The sequence below is a fragment of the Onychostoma macrolepis genome, chromosome 21 (assembly GCF_012432095.1).
Source record: "Onychostoma macrolepis isolate SWU-2019 chromosome 21, ASM1243209v1, whole genome shotgun sequence".
In the NCBI taxonomy this organism is placed as follows: Eukaryota; Metazoa; Chordata; class Actinopteri; order Cypriniformes; family Cyprinidae; genus Onychostoma; species Onychostoma macrolepis.
The window spans coordinates 11,828,974-11,849,189 of NC_081175.1; the positions used below are offsets into that span (position 1 = coordinate 11,828,974).

At 33.8% G+C, this 20,216-nt stretch overlaps 1 long non-coding RNA gene across 1 annotated transcript; it reads left to right on the forward strand.

The window, feature by feature from the left end:
- The first annotated feature begins 11,338 nt into the window (after positions 1-11,338).
- On the forward strand, positions 11,339-12,155 carry LOC131528187 (uncharacterized). Its single transcript, XR_009267812.1, has 3 exons — positions 11,339-11,442; positions 11,542-11,597; positions 11,793-12,155. It is a non-coding gene; the product is annotated as an uncharacterized LOC131528187 (long non-coding RNA).
- The last annotated feature ends 8,061 nt before the right edge of the window (positions 12,156-20,216 follow it).

Below are 20,216 nucleotides of genomic sequence, written 5' to 3' on the forward strand. Positions count from 1 at the left end.
CATTCATCATGAGTCAGTGGCTAGAGGTCTCCATCGGAGTAGAACACGTGACTCGTTTCATCACACGCGAGGAGATGACACTCCATCTACACTTCACGGATTTATCTCCCTTTTTGGCTGTGAGAGAGAACCACAATACTTCAATCACAGGGGCTTTAAAAATTAAAATCTAAATTCATTTAGTATTAAGCTTATTTACTTTCCTACACATTCATGGCCGTGCAAAGTTTTTCCTCAGTGGCCTTTATTTATTTATTTATTTTAATTTTTTTTAGCTTGGATCTCAGTCTGTGAAATGAATTCATCCTAAGAACTCCTTATTATTTTTAGCCATGTACAATTCACCTCCTGTCTCTTTCATTTGCAGGCTAATGTTTTAGGTCTGAAACAAGGATTGGAAATGGCCTTCACTTTAAACGGTTCCTTTCAATAAATTACACAGCACTTTTTCTTACTTTTTTAGGTGCTAAGTATAGTTTTGAAATGTATTGCTCTTTTCACTAATTAGATTTTGAATTTTTCACAAAATAGTGTTCTGAAGTACCATTACATTCAGTCTCAACATTGTGAGCATTGTAGGGAATTAACAACGTGCACTGGTTGCATAAAATCAAAAAAATAGACTGTGAGGCCGATATCATTCAGAACATTGTCAGATATAACATCATAAATTCATAATAATTGAGGTAAAACCCAAGAGTTACTGCAGTCATTTCAAACTGTTTGCTTGATGAAACTGAATAGGGACGAGCTGTCAAGAAATGAATGTTTTACAGGGTCAAATTGTGAGAAATCAAATTTTCCTTTTCAACTTTGATTGTTTTACGAATCTGTCACAATGTGATACAAGCTTTGCAAAGAGGCTGTTATTGAAGGATGGGGCAGTTAAAAGCTATACTGGGAACGACAGCAACCCTGTGCTGTGTGTCTTAGCTGTTGCTCATTTCACATGTAAAGGGGTCGTTTCTTAAAAGGGCACAGCAGCAAAAAAAAAAAAAAAAAAAAAGCCCATTTAATTTTTAAAGGTCAGAGAGAAGGTGGTAAATGGTCATTAAAAATTATAATTAAAAAGAACTTAACTAACATAAGTCAACCTCATTGGAAAAAGTTGTAAAAAAAAAAAAAAGTTAAATAATATTTAATAATAATAATAATAATAATAAAGCATTTAAAACGTGCATAATAAATAATAGCATGTATATATATTATTATGATTATACTTGCATAATAAATAGCATGTATATATATATTTTTTCAGATCCATGTATTTTTATCCATGTCCATGTATCAACAGTTTGTGTGTCACACTGACTTAATGATTTTTAAGTTTCTCTTTTCTGCTGTTGCGCATTATTTTTGTTAGGCTACCGCAGTAAATCACTGAAGTTTCGTCCCTGAATAAAGTTACTCACTATACAAAACTTTTAGGTTTTGCTGTCTCCAAGCTATTTTAGCCAGCAAAATAATTAACTTTACTCGATTTGATAATTGGATCGAAATTGTTAAATAAATTAATAAATCGAATGAATATTTCCACACTTCTGTTGATTATGTAAAAGTCTGTTCATGTGTGAATGCTGACAGAAAGATCCTGAGCCAGCAGGCAAACCCAGAACAACATGGGGGTGGCATACCCTGCTGTCTATAAAACCAATCTTCAGCGATTAGGATTTTTACACCTCTTATGAAAGTAAATCATCTCGAGTGGGAAGAAAAAAGGGCGGATGGAGCCAAGCTGGCAGCGGGGAGTGCTGATTCAGTCCCCCGCGTGCCGTGAGTTACTATGACACTGCAGGATCACGGCTTCTCTCGCTGAAAATCATCACGTTTGATGAAGAGCTTCAATGCTCTTGGGCCGTAGGCCCCAAACCCCATAACACGACCCTGCATATCAATGCTGATATTCAAACAAGGTAATTACAGTCCTGACAGAGCAGATCAAATCAAGGCTAATGTTTACACAGGAGACTCTGAGGCTTATTGAGATTCGAGTGGAGATTTGACTTTGTGTATGTCGAAACATTGTTTTTTAAACACCACTGTTATATCTAGACTCTCTAATTCAAATAAACACTTTAAAAAATAGTATTCGATGTAGGTGATGGGTAAAGTGTAAGTGCATGACTATAAAAGAGGCCATGATATTTTAAAAAGTTCTTTTGAAGATTTCTTTTATTGACCGTTGAAGAGAAAATGCCATGGCTATCCTGTTACACAACGGCTCCATCTGTTGAATTGAGCTGAACTCAAGTCCGTTTCAGTGAGTCGTGCTTCATAGGTTGATGTAGATAACACAGTGGGCAGAGGGTTTCAGTGTGGTCTCTCTAATTGGTTTACTGGGCTTAAAAGTAAAGCTGAGCAAACAGAAACATGAACAATCTGGTCTAAAAATGTTTAATGTGTTACATAAAAGGAAAAAAAAAAAAAAAAAAAGAAAAGAGCAAAGCTATGTCAATATGTTTATGTCCACTCATGATGCCTTTTATATATATATATAAGACATTTCTGATGTTACAAAAGCAACAGTAAAGACATTTATAATGTTACAGAACATTTCCAGTAGTACTGCATGTATGTACTTCAGAATCAGAATCAGAATAGCCTATGTATGTACTAAATCAAGTACATACTATGTACTTGATCTAGTAATTACAATAAATGTGTAATAACTAGGTACTAACCCAGAACCTATCCATGTAATTACCTTATATTTTCCCCAGTACTTTCTTAGGTAAGTACATTGTAAGTACAGGTAAGTGTAAATTTTTAAAAAATATATACGAAATAAAAACAAATAAATAAATAAAAACACCTGTTCCTTCAAACTTTCTATTCATCAAAGAATCCTGAAAAAATAATGTATCACAGCTTCCATAAAAATACTAAGCAGCACAACTGTTTTTAACATTTATAATATTGAGAAATGTTTCTTTAGCGGCAAATCAGCATTTTAGAATGATTTCTGAAGGATCATGTGACACTGAAGACTGGAGCAATGATGCTTTTGATATAATGATATATTTTTAGAATATATTAAATGGAAAACAGTTATTTTAAATTGTAATATCTTTTCAAAAAAAAAAGAAAATACATAAATTCACAGTTCATGTCAGCTCAGGTCCATTAAATAATATTTAAATAAAACAGACATGACTTTTGCTTTTAATAATGAATTAGCAAATTCTGGAATTAGCTTAGAAGTATTTTTCATTGTTTGTTCATGTTAACAAAAACAGTCCAAACTTTTGACAATAGTATACAACCCGAATTCCAGAAATGTTAGGACATTTTTTAAATTTGAATAAAATGAAAACTAAAAGAATTTCAAATCACATGAGCCAATATTTTATTCACAATAGAACATAGAGAACATAACAAACGTTTAAAAAGAGAAATTTTACACTTTTATCCACTAAATGAGCTCATTTCAAATTTGATGCCTGCTACAGGTCTCAAAAAAGTTGGCACAGGGGCAACAAAGGGCTGAAAAAGCAATACATTTTGAAAAGATTCAGCTGGGAGAACATCTAGCAACAATTTAAATTAATTGACATCAGGTCTATAACATGATTAGCTATAAAAGGGATGTCTTAGAGAGGCAGAGTTTCTCAGAAGTAAAGATGGGCAGAGGCTCTCCAATCTGTGAAAGAGTGCATAAAAAGATTGTGGAATACTTTAAAAACAATGTTCTTCAACGTCAAATTGCAAAGGCTTTGCAAATCTCATCATCTACAGTACATAACATCATCAAAAGATTCAGAGAAACTGGAGAAATCTCTGTGCGTAAGGGACAAGGCCGAAGACCTTTGTTGGATGCCCGTGGTCTTCGGGCCCTCAGACGACACTGCATCACTCATCAGCATGATTCTGCCATTGACATTACTAAATGAGCCCAGGAATACTTCCAGAAACCACTGTCGGTAAACACAATCCGCCGTGCCATCTACAGATGCTAACTAAAGCTCCATCATCCAAAAAGGAAGCTATCGACGCTGTCGTCTCCTGTGGGCCAAGGCTCATTTAAAAAGGACTGTTTCAAAGTGAAAAAGTGTTCTATGGTCAGACGAGACCAAATTTGACATTCTTGTTGGAAATCACGGACGCCGTGTCCTCCGGGCTAAAGAGGAGGGAGACCTTCCAGCGTGTTATCAGCCTTCAATTCAAAAGCCAGCATCTCTGATGGTATGGGGGTGCATAAGTGCATACGGTATGGGCAGCTTGCATGTTTTGGAAGGCACTATGAATACTGAAAGGTATATAAAGGTTTAGAGCAACATATGCTCCCCTCCAGATGATGTCTATTTCAGGGAAGGCCTTGTGTATTTCAGCAGGACAATGAAAAACCACATACTGCAGCTATTACAACAGCATGGCTTCGTAGTAGAAGAGTCCGGGTGCTGAATTGGCCTGCCTGCAGTCCAGATCTTTCACCTATAGAGAACATTTGGTGCATCATTAAACGAAAAATACGTCAGAGACGACCACAAACTCTTCAGCAGCTGGAAACCTATATCAGGCAAGAATGGGACCAAATTCCAACAACAAAACTCAAGAAACTCATAACCTCGATGCCCAGATGTCTTCAAACTGTTTTGAAAAGAAGAGATGCTACACCATGGTAAATATGCCCCCGTCCCAACTATTTTGAGACCTGTAGCAGGCATCAAATCTGAAATGAGCTCATTTTACGCATAAAATAGTAAAATTTCTCAGTTTAAAGATTTGTTATGTTATCTATGTCCTATTGTGAATAAAATATTGGATCATGTGATTTAAAATTCTTTTAGTTTTCATTTTATTCAAATTTTAAAAAGTCCCAACATTTCCGGAATTCGGGTTGAATATTACAAAAATAATACCCATTTAGAATGAGTTATCTTTTGAGGTATTGTTACATGCCTACACCAGACTTACTGATTTTCCACATTGCTGAAACACCTCCTAACGTAATCTGCCAGGCTCAGACATTTCATTTGAGACCACTTATTTATTTTAAAAGGATTTAATCATCGTGATTCCCAAAGATTTCCCATGAAAGCGCTGTCTGAATGTGAATGAGGACGCTCTGTCTTCAAAATAAATTAACCCAAACAGCACACTATACTCTTATCTGTCCTTAGCAACAGTAATGGAAAGTGTATTTATGGGTTGGACAAAGCTAAAAAGCTCATTGAGAATATAAACAGAGTAATTAGGAATTGTGGTTTCCATATAGTGGGTCGTGGTTCCACCTGGCCGCGAGCCATGATGTGGTTTATCTCATGGGAATTAGTAGCTGCTTCTGCCTGCTATAGCTCAGAGGGGAGATGTTTTGGTGGGAAGACGTGGTCTTGCTGTCCTGATTCTCATAGAAGCACAACATCTGAATGTTCCTCTTAGTAGCTGATCCATATCTGCTGCTCTTGACAGAGGACACATCCAGTTCACGTGGGATGATCCCTTTGATGAAAAACTGGCTCATAACAACCGCGCAGTGTATACAGAGCTGTCAGCACTCATGAAACATTCCGGTTTTTCCCTCCGCTTGATGACTAAGCCTCTGTTTTATTTATTGTTAAGCCTTCAAATTTTTCTAAATATTATTTTTGGGAGAGTAAAAAAAAACAAGCACACTATGACTATGCATTACTTGCATATCCCATACGGGAAAAACATTTTTTTTAAATATATTTCATAATATACAAAAAATGGGTAAAAATATATTTGCTAAAATATGTTTGAAAATATGTTAAAGATATATATTGATTTCAAAAGAATATATCTAATTAAGTTCATTATTAATAGTCTTGTTTTTAAATTATAAATAATTATAAGATTTTTTTTTTAAAGCAATCGTCTTTGTCACTTGGTCACTTGCACTTTATTACAATAATGATGAAACATCAAGACTAAATTTAAAACATTTTTAAACATAAATTAAATTTATTATTGGTATTATTATTCAACTTTGTTATATGTATTTTAATTGAGTCCTGATATTTATGAATACAGAAGGCTACGTAAGTAGTCATTTCATGTAGAGCTTTGAGAGCTTGTAAAAAGACTTCAGACTTCACTGTTCAGCATCCAGGACTAATTAAGGGGTAATTCTTATTCTCCATGCATATTCATTAGCCCTCATGGTTCATTCATTCAATTAGTCATCTTACATGCATTTCGAATGCAACCATTGATAAGCGTTGTTAATCCTCCCCAGCGCACTGCGTGCATCCCATCTTCCCAATTATCTTTAGATTTTTATTCAAACAAGTACACGAATCAGTTCATTTTTTATAAAAGCAACCAACGTGTTAAAGCTGCAGCCTGAACAGATCACACTATTGTCGTCACCAGTTCTTCCAGGTCATAGCGTGGACAAATTAAGCTTATTAACCCAACTAAAACCCAGCACTTATCATTTTCCAGTGAGTCCATTTTGGGCAATCAATGGACCCGGATGAATCAGACGTGGTTCAGTCTGACCTTGTTTACTCGCCTATAGCAGTCACTATCGATTTTCTGATGATAACACCGGTACCACAATTCAACACTGTGGTAACAGGTGATGTTGGAAAAGAGAGACTATTCGCAGAGTTTAAAGTGAGGCAGTGAGGGTAGTGAGGCAAGTGTGGTGTGATCAGTCTAACATCCTCAGGAGATTAACCCTTAATTGTCTCGGCTTGATCTCTGTCCCTGCCCCAAAGTCACTCCTGAACCCCTTCAGCTACACAGCTATAAGCCGTGCCTGTCTGGTAATGCAGACGGTTAGAATCAATGGAGTTCTGTCATTTGTTTCACCGTAAATTAGTCATGCCAGACACAGTACCATTATGGTGTTTGGGCCAAGCTGTGCTGAGTGAATTTAGCAGAGACGTAATGAAATATTATTAATCATGGCAAAGAATATTGTAGTAAAATTAGAGTTCTGCTTTCAACGAAACTGAGGTTTTCAAAGGTTTGTAGGTGTATACTGACTTTTGACTCTCTTTAAAATTCCACTCTGAAGCAAGATTTGCATGAAGAAGTGTTTTATATTTCAAACAACCTCAGAAATATCAAAAGTAAAGTAAAAAAGTAGGCCAAATACACCACACAAACAGACCATTTAATTTAATTTAATTTATTTTTTGGGAAAACAAATGAATAATATTATAAATAAAGAAAAAGTAGTCCGTAGGTAAAAATGTGCTAATGCTTTGCATACCGTTTTTATACATATTGTGTTCTTTCATTTTTACATCATTAAAGGGATATCTCATCCAAAAATAAAAATTCTCTCATCATTTACTCACCTTCATGCCATTCAAAATGTATCAGAGGAAAGCAAATATTTTTAGAGAAATAACCCATCTTATATGTGAATCCACATATAACTGGGGTCAGTTGATAAATCAATGTCTTCTGAAGCAAAACGATAGATGTGCACTGTAAAAAATGACCGTGATTTTAACGGTAAAAAAAAACTGTGAAAATGCTACAGTAAAAACATGTTAAATGGTTAACAGTAAGTTCCTGTAAAATTTACAGGGAAAAACCGTAAAACTTACATTCCCAGAATTCCCTGCGTTGCATTTCAAATTTTGTTTGAATTTGATGTTTTTTCTTTGAAATAACTGTTTCTTCTTAGTTTTTTTCTTATCAGTTATGTTTATTAGGGTTGTATGTTACATCTAATGTTGTTAAATTAATGTTTATTGCATATTTCAGTTTAATGAGTCTCACCATGATGGTGTTTAGTGTTTGTGTGAATGACACTGTGCACCTTCTATATATGTTATTATTTAAAAGCTGCTTGTGATGGGCTTTGGTTCATCATGTGATTTTCTCATCACCAGCTGCATTTGGTGGCTATCAGTGTATTTCAAAGGTACAAAACAGATTTCAGTACTTTAATAGGTTGGTATATTAACAGTATATCAGTTAATGAAATTACACTATTTAACTGTAAATTTAAGTTAAAACCTAAAATGTTGTTACCGTATTTTTTACGGTAGAATTCCGGCAACCACAGCTGCCGGTTTTTTACCGTAAATTTTACGGAATTTTTTTACAGTGTGTGTAAGAAAAAAATATATTTTACATTATTTTTTAACAATAGCTTCTGACCAACTGTCATACACTTGCATTATATGAATTCACAGAGATAGGTTATTTTTTATAAAAATCTTTGTGCTTATTTTGAAGTAGGAAAGTCATATCTGGGATGCCATGAGAGGGCATAAACGATTTTACTGCATTTAAATTTTTGGGTGGAGTATCACTTTAAGGTCTATAATCCCCATTATATGCTGAATAATACCCATTTGTCTAAAAAAAAAAAAAAAAACATCCAGTGTCTCCTCATATAAAACTCTGAAAGCCTTTAAGACAGCATTGATTTTCTCCTGTGGGTTTACATTACAGTAACAATAATGCTATGTTTTTATTCCTAAAATCATGAGGTATCCAATGTACAGAGGAACAGCTGCTACTCCGCACAAACAAACCGAAAACAATGGTTTGTTTTGGTGATGAATCAGAATGCAGCCACACAGAACTGTTCAATCACAAGCTGGTCTCATGATCTCCAGACTTCACTGAATTCATCTTCTAGTGATCTAACAAGATAATATTTGAGCAAAATAAACAGGGCCATTAAAACAGTGGCTTGAAGAATGTCCCTCTAATCTCTTGTCTTGGAGATGACATGTGGATGCAACATGGCACAAAATTAGCCAGCCTATTTTTGTAACGTCTGATTTATTTACAAATGCCCAAATTAAATTTTTATCTCATTCCTGTAATATGATTTGGTTGTTTTTCATTGTATAGCTCCAGCATTCCTTACTTAATCATTGCGGGGAAATTACCAAAGAATGTCCTCCCAGACAGCGTAGCTGATTATATAGTAAAGTGAAACCGTTAGTAGCACAATATTAAAATAGGTTTTTATGAGCTAAACTATGCAATCTCTAGTGAAAAATAAATATACAAAAATGTATTTGAAATACATTTATTTCATGCTAAGTATACTACAAATACATTTACATATTCATGTACTTAATAAAAATACCCTGCAATTGAATTTTTAGTATAATAAACTGGTATACTTAAAGTCTGCTAAATTGGAACACTTACTTTTGTACTTAATGCACTTTAACTGTGTGGAAGTGGTGCTGAAGTCTTACATAAGATACACTGAAGTATATTTGATTGTGCTGAAGTGGAAATATTGCAAGTATATTTCAGCTACACTTTAAATAGCTTGCTTTCCCAGGTGAAAAAGACACAGTATTAAATGTATTAAAAATATACTTGAAATTCAAGTAGTATGTTTATAATACATTTGTATTCCCAACATGCTTATTTGAAGTGCATTAAAAATATATTGAATTGCATTTTAATATATTTCTAAAAAGTATACTAGAAGTACTTTTGTATTAAATATATGCTTAGTTATACTTCTAAGAAATATGCTAAACACAAGCATATTTTTAATGTATTTATAAAAAAAGTATACTAGAAATACGTTGGTAATAAATATATGCTTAATTACACTTTTAAGGAATATGCTAAACACAAGCACACTATTACTATATTTCTAAAAAGTATAGTAGAAATACTATGTTAATAAATATATTCTTAGTTACACTTTTAAGGAATATACTAAACACAAGCATAATTTTAGTGACGTTTTAGTGTATTTACAGAAAACATAGGCTATGTTACCCTTACTTAAAGTATATTTTATGTTTACTTTGTGTAAGAACATAAATTGCTTACACTTTTAGTAGGTTTTTAATGTACTTTATATTGCAGTAGGCCTACACATGGTTATATTTTAAATAGCCTATTTATGTATTTATAATTTTAATATTTGGAAAAGTACGATATTTTGAAAAACATTTTTAACATTTACAATGTACAAACCTTTGTCAAATATTATTAACCACTGCAATATTTAAAATATGTTGTTTAATATGGGTTATGCTACTTTGGTTGATTAGGCTGTTGTTCAGTATGATACATTAATTGTTATAAGCTAGGTGTTTATAAATTTGTTCAAGCTTGATGCCTTTATTTTCTAATATATATTTCTGAAATTCCCACAAGGATTTCAACATCATATCTGAAAAAAAAAACGTTTATTTGTGTTTAAATTCAAACAACACAGACTAAACCTGATTGGTTCCAGAGCCATTGAACGGCTCTGATTGGTTCGTATGATAATGAGCTCGCAGCAGAGAGCTTCGTAAATCAAATATGATGTGCGTGCAAATGTCCTTTGAATGTGCATATAAGTCTAAATTTAAACAGTATTTTAGAGTGATCCTGTCTCTTTAGGGCGCTTGGAGGAAACCACGCAATTCATATGGATTACTTTGGCGATGTTTTTTTGCGATGAACATTTTGAAACGTGAACATAAATCTCTCAGATTCATTAAAATATCTCCGCTTTTCTTTCGAAGATGAACGTCTTAGATGGTTTGGAGCATATTAAGGGTGAGTGACGACATACTTCAAATTGTTTTGGGGAACTATGAAATTAATTAGAAAATATGTAAGGGATAATCAACGGCTAGCTGTGCATTAAACGATTTGAATGCAAGACGTGGAGGCGAAGAACCACCCGACGCGCAGCGGAGTGCATTCAAATCGATTAATGCACAGCTAGCTGTTGATTATCCCGTTTATGCCATGGTCATTTGCCAGCACATATTAAAGATGTTAATAATATTTGGGCTGCAATATTTGACCGGAACGATAAAAATTACGGTTATTTTCGTCTGTATTATATTCAACTGTAACTGTATGTTACTATGGTTAGTTACCAATGTTTATAGGAAGCGCATTAATATAGAACGTGATTAAACTGACCTGGAACTACCTGTGCAGTTAAAGGAATTTAATCAACACCTGCCAGCCAATCAGAATCCAGTATTCAGACAGACCATGGCATAAAGCGGTATGTTCTTATTTTTACCAGCGTCTGCAAGCGTGTATGGCGTCTGGCTGTTGGAACCTCACTGTGACTTCAGGTTAGATTTGTATTTAATTGACGTTATTTGTCTGTACCAGTCCTGTTTTTGACAAATGCATTGGCAGAAAAAAATTAATTAAATTAAATTAGTCATTATAACATGTACAACATTAACAGTTTTTATTTGCAACATGAAGTGTACTTATTTCTGATTTCCTGAACAATTTGGCTTCATTGTAATGAGGTTAATGATCTTTGAAAAACCATGATTATGAATATACATTTACTTTGTCTTGAGCTGATCACCCAACTGTGGTAGTGTTGGTTGATTGGTGTTTATGTTTGTTCAAGCTTGACAACCTTATCGACTTTATTTTCTAATATATATTTCTCATTACAGATAAGAACAAAGATTAAAATTGTAAGAAGAGCTGCTTGTAAGAGCATACAGTACATCTGAAACTGCTGAGGCTGGGAAGGTTTTTGACTATATTTCCGACCAGGTACATTGTTCTGTCATTCGTAAATAGAAAACAAATCATCAATCATCATTTGCCTTTTTTTGTGCGTGTGAGAAATATTAACATTTGTTTTTTTTTCAGATCAGCTGCTATGGAAGACAAACTGAAATCTGAATGCAGAGACAAGCAAAGGAATAGTAAGTATATTTTAATATCGTATCACCTCTGTTATAGAGATTTTTGAATCACGCCTAATGGAGGATGATTCGGTCAATCTTGGAAGAAAAATGTTAGCAATGTGTCCATTCCAGGTGGCTAATTTGTGCTTCCTTTCAGTCATTAATGTAAAAATCCATTATCTAATTTTGTTTCTGTTTTGTTTTTTTCTAAAGCTGCAAGGCACTTGTGCATAATATTGTATGCCAGGACGACTAGGCTGTGCCCAGGTCTCCGGAACCTGCGACGACGCTCAGCTCCATCGGCCCTCCATCTACATCTTGGCTCCTCCCTCCCTCGACTCCGCCGTGTATTGTCAGCACTGGGATGCTCTGGGTCTGTGCCATGTGCCAAACTCCATCTAAGCCGCCAGGGCATCATCATCATCCTCCCATCACCACATCCTGCCATCATCCCGTACCTTTGCCTCTCACCATTCCTACACCATCTCCTCGTCCACCTCCAAAACCCCCTCCATCCCTCCCTATTCTGTTGCTTGAACTTTATCATCTTCAGTCTTTGCACACACATCTATTCACTTCTGCACTTAGTTTTTCTGTAAATTTTTTTTTTTTCTTCAGAAAATTGCATTGTAATTTTTATTTATTCATTGATGTAAAATTCTTAACTTTTCAGTAATACAGGTATAACTGAAATGTTCTACAAATGGATAAGATAGCTTTTCCATAGCATTTGTCTTTTTTTTTTCATTTGTTATAATGTTTTTTGTATAATGTTTTAAAATGTACTTGAGTATGTTTGTAGTAATACTTTTTTTTAACGTACTTATGAATGTATGAATTTGAATAATGTACTTATGAATACTGTATAAATATTTGTAATGTACACAATATGTAATACATTAAAGTTTTCAACATATGAAAGTGTACGTGTGTGTATATACTGAAAAATATAATGCTAATAAATATAATATAATATACTAGTAGTGTAATGCTAATGCATTTCTAATGAGCTGAAGCACATTAAAACAATGCTTCAAATATATTCTACCTGTAGTTCATGAAGTATTAAAAGTACATTTTAAATGTATTTTAAGAAATACACTTAAATTGCATTTAATATACTTAAAGTGGTTCCAATTTAACACAATTTCAATGTATTAAATATATTACAAATAGATTAAAATTGAACTTGAACATATCTTGAAATACACTTAATATACTTAAAGTTGTTTCAAAATAATACATTTAATATGCACTTAGTACAGTATAATATAAATATATTAAGTGTGTCTGAAAAAGCACAATTTAAATATATTTCTTTTTCACCTGGGTTTAAAGACAGATATCATTCAAAAATCCTACAATCCTCATCAATAATGACATTAAAACACATGTTCGGCTTAATATTAAAAAATATGCATTGTGCACAAGTAGTAATCCAAATAAAGATTAATTATAATTTTTATATCAGTAAATCTCGAGCGGTATGTCAGTAAATATGTTCATAGATTTAAACTATACTTAGTCTGACATAAATGTATTTTAAATATATTACTTTTTTTTTTTTTAGTTTTGCATCAAGAATTTAGAAATCTATTCCAGAAATATTTTGCACTAAACTGCATTTATAAAAAAAAGGTTTTATTTTATTTTATTATATACCTGACAAAATGAACTAATATTTTTAGAAATATATACCGCAAGCTCTGGATGAAAGTGTGTTATTTTGGGCCATACAGTATTGACTATAAAACAGTCTTTTCAGTAGAGTTTGGCCCAAAGCAAGGTTAAATTGTGCTTGACTGCTTTAGGCTGCCTTTATTTTAGGTATGAAAAACAGTGCGCTATGACTGTTGATTCCAGCAAGAGAGCTTTAAGGTCCATCATTTTCACTCTTTTCCATGTCATTTAGCCAGACCTATCCATTCAGGTTATTTTTCGTTTTAAATGATTGTGCTGTTAGCAGCTTTCATGCAACCCAATCGAAGCTGCAGATTTTGATAGATTACTGTCTTTTTTTGACATCACGCTGTGACGAAACTCAACTCTGCATTTACTGGAGATGCTTGCTGACCCTCAAGCTGCAACGTACATCCAGCGTCATTCATTCCAGTCTAGTGACAACAGAGACCTGCTGAGCAATACAAACTGAGAACGCTAAATCACTGTGAAATCACATCTTTTCAGGGCCGCAGACTGGGAAATGTTGCTGTTTTTCCAGAAAGTCTCACAGGAGCTGAGAAAATGTGCAAAACTCATTTAAACTCGGAAGCATGGCGAATCTTCTACGGTCCCTGAGGGTCATATACTGAAGTTACTTAAACTTCGTACCATCTATTTCGGGACACATTTATCAAAATTACCTGGGAATTTGTGGATTAAATATGAATGACACGCAGATGTGCATTCCTTCACATACTTTAAAATGTAACTTGAGAATTTAACAAAGTCTTTTAAAAAATTCCGCCACAGCAAGCAGCAAAATAAACTATTTTTAGCTAATGAAATTGAATGCGCTTCACAATAATAACCAAAAGACTACATAGTAAACAATAACAAACTGCAGCCAGAGTTTTTTGTGGCTCTCTTCGTGAGCACAAGGGAGGACAGCACTGCGAAACCAGCTGCTGCAATGCGGACAAAGGGCTAAGGGTTAGGTCAGATGTTAACAGAAAGTAAATAGTAGTTATTATTATTTACGAGGGAGATGGTTATTTAAATGGATCGAGTGTTTGGACATCATTGATGCAGCAGAAATCTCCACACACCAGGTGCTACCAATATAAAACAATGTCTTATTAGTTTCTTTATTGCTGAACACAAAGAAGAAAATTGCACACCTTAATGAGCAATAAACTACAAATCATGTGTTTTATTGCCAGATTTGACAGCTATCTGCTATGTGATTATTCAGTAAAGCTGCTATTTTGCTTTTAAATATGTAAACGCAAGTCAAAGAGCTTTTCTTTCACTCTCATTGTTCCTTTTGTTTATTGAACACAGATGCATCAGTGGACATCAATATATTGACATGGCATTGAATCAATAAACTGCACAGAGAATGTCAATGAGCATCCTACTCATTTCATTTGCATAGACGAATATAAATCTAATATTAAATAATATGCTTTTTAACAGTCCTGCATATCTGGATTACGTGAAATTGCATGTGATTGCTTGTGATTTTCAAGGTAAGTTGCTTGGGATAAAAGTGTCTGCTGTGTAATTATGTATAATGCATTGCAGATCTGAGTAAATGGGTACTATTGACTCTTCTCTGTTAATTTTTATCTTTAGAAGACCTTTTTCCTCTACTGCGGATGCTCTGAAATGAGTATAAATAATTAGTATTCATGTCTGTGATATTACATTTCTGGAGTTTTTCCTTTATCAGGGAAATATGACCCTTGCATCTACTTCTGTCCCATTCTGCTCCACATTATAATGGCGTGCATTTCCCAAAGCGGGAAGAGGAAACAGGTTCTGAAATGCAGTGGAAAACAAAATAACATTAACACCAGTGTGTAACCTATGAATACTTTCCCATAGAAATCCAATTTTGCAGTTTATGATAATTTACTTATTTTTATGCATTACTTTTAGATAAAGCTTGTTACGTAACGTAACCAACAAAGGGTCCAGTTATATGATAGTCATTTGATTGTATTTTCACTAACTATCTAATATCTACGGAATTCAAAAGGAGACGCTTCTATAATGGACGAATTATACAGATGTCTGGCACTTTGTGTTCCAACGCTAACATGTGCAACACAAAAGCAAAGGTAGAAGATGCTATCATCATAACATCCAGGATATTAATACTAAGATACATCTCATGCACTGATGGCTCGTGTCCCGTCCCATGATTAAATCTTGGCATTATTCGCTTCTGCCTGTGAGACTGTATGATATTTCCAAACCAGTGTCTTAAAATAAGGCTCAGATTCGAATATTCCACAGGCGTCAAGAGCAATAACATATTTGAAGGTATTCTCATTAATCTTACAAAATAGCTATTTGCCATATATTTGACTGCTGACTCCAGCGAAAATGTTAAGAAAGCCTATATATAAGACATACACTGTAAAAAGTGATCAGTTGACTTAACTTCAAAAATTGAGGAAACCCATTGCCTTAAAATTATTATGTACATAATAATAATTTTAAAAAAAGTTAAGTGAACTTGACAATTCAATTAACTTATTTTTTTAATTATCATTTACTTAAAAATTTTAAGGCAACGGGTTTCCTCAATTTTTTTAAGTTAAGTCAACTTATCACTTTTTACAGTGTACCGTTCAAAAGTTTGAAGCCAATATAAGAATTTTTAAATGATTTTTATGCTCACAAGGCAGACATTATTTTATACAAAAAATACAGTGAAAATAGTGAAATATTATTAGAATTTAAAATAACTGTTTTCTATTTGAATATATTTTAAATATGATTTATTCCTGTGATGATAAAGCTGAATTTTCAGCAGCCGTTAATCCAGTCTTAAATGTCACACGATCCTTCAGAAATAATTCTAATATGTTGATTTTATGCAATTTAATGCATCCTTGCTGAATAAAAGTATTCTTTTTTTTTTAAGTTTTAAACCCTAAACTTTTAAACAGTAGTGAATATCTATAGAATTACAGATTTTAAAAGTTAAAAATAAACATTTTCAGTAGCCACCATGGGAATAAGACATAAGGACAAACAATAGAATCTTGCAGTAAAATACCATATATGAGGCATATGTACTATACATCCTCTAGTAAATGAATGGTTCTCTGGGGAATCATTAATATACATCTGAATGTATTTTATATTTATACACCAGTCATTTTACAATTGCTTTATGTAAGGGAGGATTTTGAAATAGCAGGGCAGCAGCAAAATTAAAATGTTCCCACACATGTAAGCAAATACATGTTTATATACAGAGTTACATAACTGTCTAGCTTCATTATCTCCATCACAGCATTTTAAGCTGTGTTCAAAAGGAATTCAGCGTCAAGGATTAAAATCAGCTTTGTGTTTTAGTGTTAAATAGCATGCATAACAACATTTATCATTTCATTTGAAATAGCATACATTTTAACCTATAACCAGAAAGTTCATAGTTCATATAAGCAAAACCTTTATAGTCACTTTTGCTTTATCAAACAAACCTTTGTATTTATCTGTATACCTAACCACAGAATTTGAGCATAATATTATTTGCTTCTCTCACTAAAACCCTCACAGCCCTGCTTTGCAGCTAAATGTCTGGCCACAATCCAGACAGATGAATTACGATGAGTTTTTCTTGCTTCCATAACAGGAGTCGCTCAGAAAAGCTTGGATTCCATAATGGTCTGTGCCCTTCATACAAGACTGGAGGATTAATGTTTTTTTGAAATACTAACGGGTACCATAATATAGTAACCATCCTTCTCAGCTGTCTCATATACATGATTACATATAGCCCTTAAGAACATACTAATTATTTCAGCACTTAGTCCTAAATAAACCTGGGTGACAGGGATGTGTAGATGAAAACTGGTAATAAAAATGTTAAGGTTTAAGTCATTTGTAGGAGGAGTCCTATAATCCCAAAATACCCATGTGTACTTCAATAACATCATCATGTGGAAAAACGTGCCTTACGAAAACGAGCATTAACCTTCTAGAGCTATGCAACCACAAAACATACAACAAACAACAAAATAAAACATTCCCTGATTCACTTTTATTTGTTTAAGATGAAACTGAATGCACTTTGCATGAAGCACATTTGTAATAGAATTTTGCAGAAATTTTCCAATGAGCCTACACTGTAAAAATAAATTGCGTAAAATTTACGGTAAAAAAACGTCAGTTGTGATTGCCGGAATTCTACCGTAAAAAATACGGTATCAACATTTTAGATTTTACGGTTTTAACTTAAATTTACAGTTAAATACCGTAATTTCATTAACTGATATAATGTTAATATACCAACCTATTAAAGTACTGAAATCTGTTTTGTACCTTTGTAATACACTGATAACCAGCAAATGCAGCTGGTGATGAGAAAGTCACATGATGAACCAAAGCCCATCACAAGCAGCTTTTAAATAATAACATATATAGAAGGTGCACAGTGTCATTCACACAAACACTAAACACCATCATGGTGAGACTCATTAAACTGAAATATGCAATAAACATTAATTTAACAACATTAGATGTAACATACAACCCTAATAAACATAACTGATAAGAAAAAAACTAAGAAGAAACAGTTATTTAAAAGAAAAAACATCAAATTAAAACAAAATTTAAAATGCAACGCAGGGAATTCTGGGAACGTCAGTTTACGGTTTTTCCCTGTAAATTTTACAGGAACTTACCGTTAACCATTTTCAACAGGTTTTTACTGTAGCATTTTCACAGTTTTTTACCGTTAAAATCACAGTCATTTTTTACAGTGTAGGTTTGAACTTTTAGTATACAAAAATACAAACAGTTAGCTGGTGTTACTCCATTTCTCTGTAAAAATGTAACACCAAGCTTAAATGAGTAGTTCGCCTAAAAATGAAAATTTGCTGAAAATTTACTAACCTTCCATGTATAGTGGAGTTTTTCTTCATCTGAACAAATTTGGAGAAATTTAGCATTACATCACTTGCTCACCCAAGGATCTTCTGCAGTGAATGGGTGCCGTCAGAAGAAGTCCAAACAGCTGATAAAAACATCACAATAATCCACAATATGACTAAATTTTTCAGCAAATTTCCATTTTGAGGGGACTATAACTTTAATAGTTGAATTTTCAAATAACAGTTTGCACCACAATAATACCTTCTCATATAGCAAATCACAACTGCTATGTTTTGGGAAAAAATGTGGCGAATTTGAATAAGCCAAGCACGGACTGTCATGTTTAGTCTTTTCTTAAAAAGCGTACACTTTAGTTTGAAACAAATAGTATGAATTCATAGAAAATTGCCAACTCATAAAACAATTATGAAACCACCAATATTCACGAATTCAGGAGACTTTTATAAATTGTATACTAACTTTCTTTTCAGAATTTGTTAATGATTCAAGATTCAATGTTAATTTTGGATTTCTAAAGATGTTTTTGTTTATATTTGTACAATAAACACTTCATTTAGTATTTTGTTGGCTGCCATTTGATGTCCAATTCAAAATCTGGGCCTGAAACAAAATCAATTCCACCGGTATAGACTATTCAACATGAATTTTAATAAGCCCATTTTATAGACAAAAGTGTTTTTCATCCTTATGGAAGATGAACAAAACAATTTGACATCTGCAATATTACGGCTTCACAGGATGCCTACTAATTACACTTCCTTCCCATGCTTTATTATTATGCCCACTTAATTATGTGCACTGCATAGAATTGCAAAACACCTCTAGCTCTTCTGTTCTTTTTTATTATCTTATCACAAAACAATGAATATTTTGGTTCATTATTTGAAAAGCAATTCTTTATTCAAGACATATACTTATGCGGCTATAATGTAAATCCTTCAAGAGAATTATTCCTATAAAGAAATGCTTTCTGTCCAATATGGAATATATATACTGTCACTCTGCCGTTTGACAGACGCTTGCCGCCGCACTGGGAGAAGACGCCGCAGTTTAGTGCGGTGTGGCTGACAGCTCAGCATTTTTTTGCCTTTAAATCTCACCTTTCACTTCACATTACCTTCTGCAATTCATCATCCAAAGCGGCGACGGTATTAAATGTAATCGCCTTAATTCACTTGGAGTGTGTTTGAGCTAATAGTTGGATGGCTTTCAAGAGCTATACAGTGCCATGGGGTTTGTGTGCATGCGTGTGTATTTATTGCACTGGTCACACAGCGGTCTGGCTGCTGTTTCTCCTGAGCTCAGCAGTGGCGTCTGGGTTGAAATGCATCAGCCATACATTCAGTGCAGTTTAAGAATCTTTTTGCTGTGCCTGTATCACTTTGTAATGAACAATCCTTATGGTGTGGGCTCACTTTTATGCCTCGCTAAACTCTCTCAGAGCCTATGCTCTGAATTTTTAATAGCAAGGCTTATTTAATTTCAGCACAATGAGGATATTCCTGCATGACAGCAGGCTTGTTTCCTCTTTCACGGCTCTTGCAAGCTGTAATTTACTTTGATTTCTGTATAAATTAGTTGACTTCTGGGGGTTTTCATTCATCTGTTTGAGTTAGCTGTTTTGTGTTTTTGTTTTTTGGCGCAAGCCATTAAGTACTTCATCACTGTCAAAGCATATTCCTGTTTGGCTGGCATTTGCAAAAAGATTGAGTTAGTGGCTAGTTTATAAAATTACAGACGATTTGCAGGAATATTTGGACACTCATGGCAGTCTTTAAAGATGGCACAGTGTGGAGACTTTTGCCAGTGAATGACTTCGTGATTTCTGCAGTTCATTTGTGCGCTACATTAGGACCAGACACAAGAAAATGTGTTTTAGGAATAAAAGTGGTACTTAAGAGCTAAAAATAAATGTTTTAAGAAACCATGGCATGTGTGACTGATCGGTATTGTATAACTGCGCGGTCCTTGTGAGACTGAAATGGGCACCTAGATACCACCGTGCATCAACAACCTTGATATTGTTTGCAAGTTTTCCATATTTTAAATCGCAAATGATCC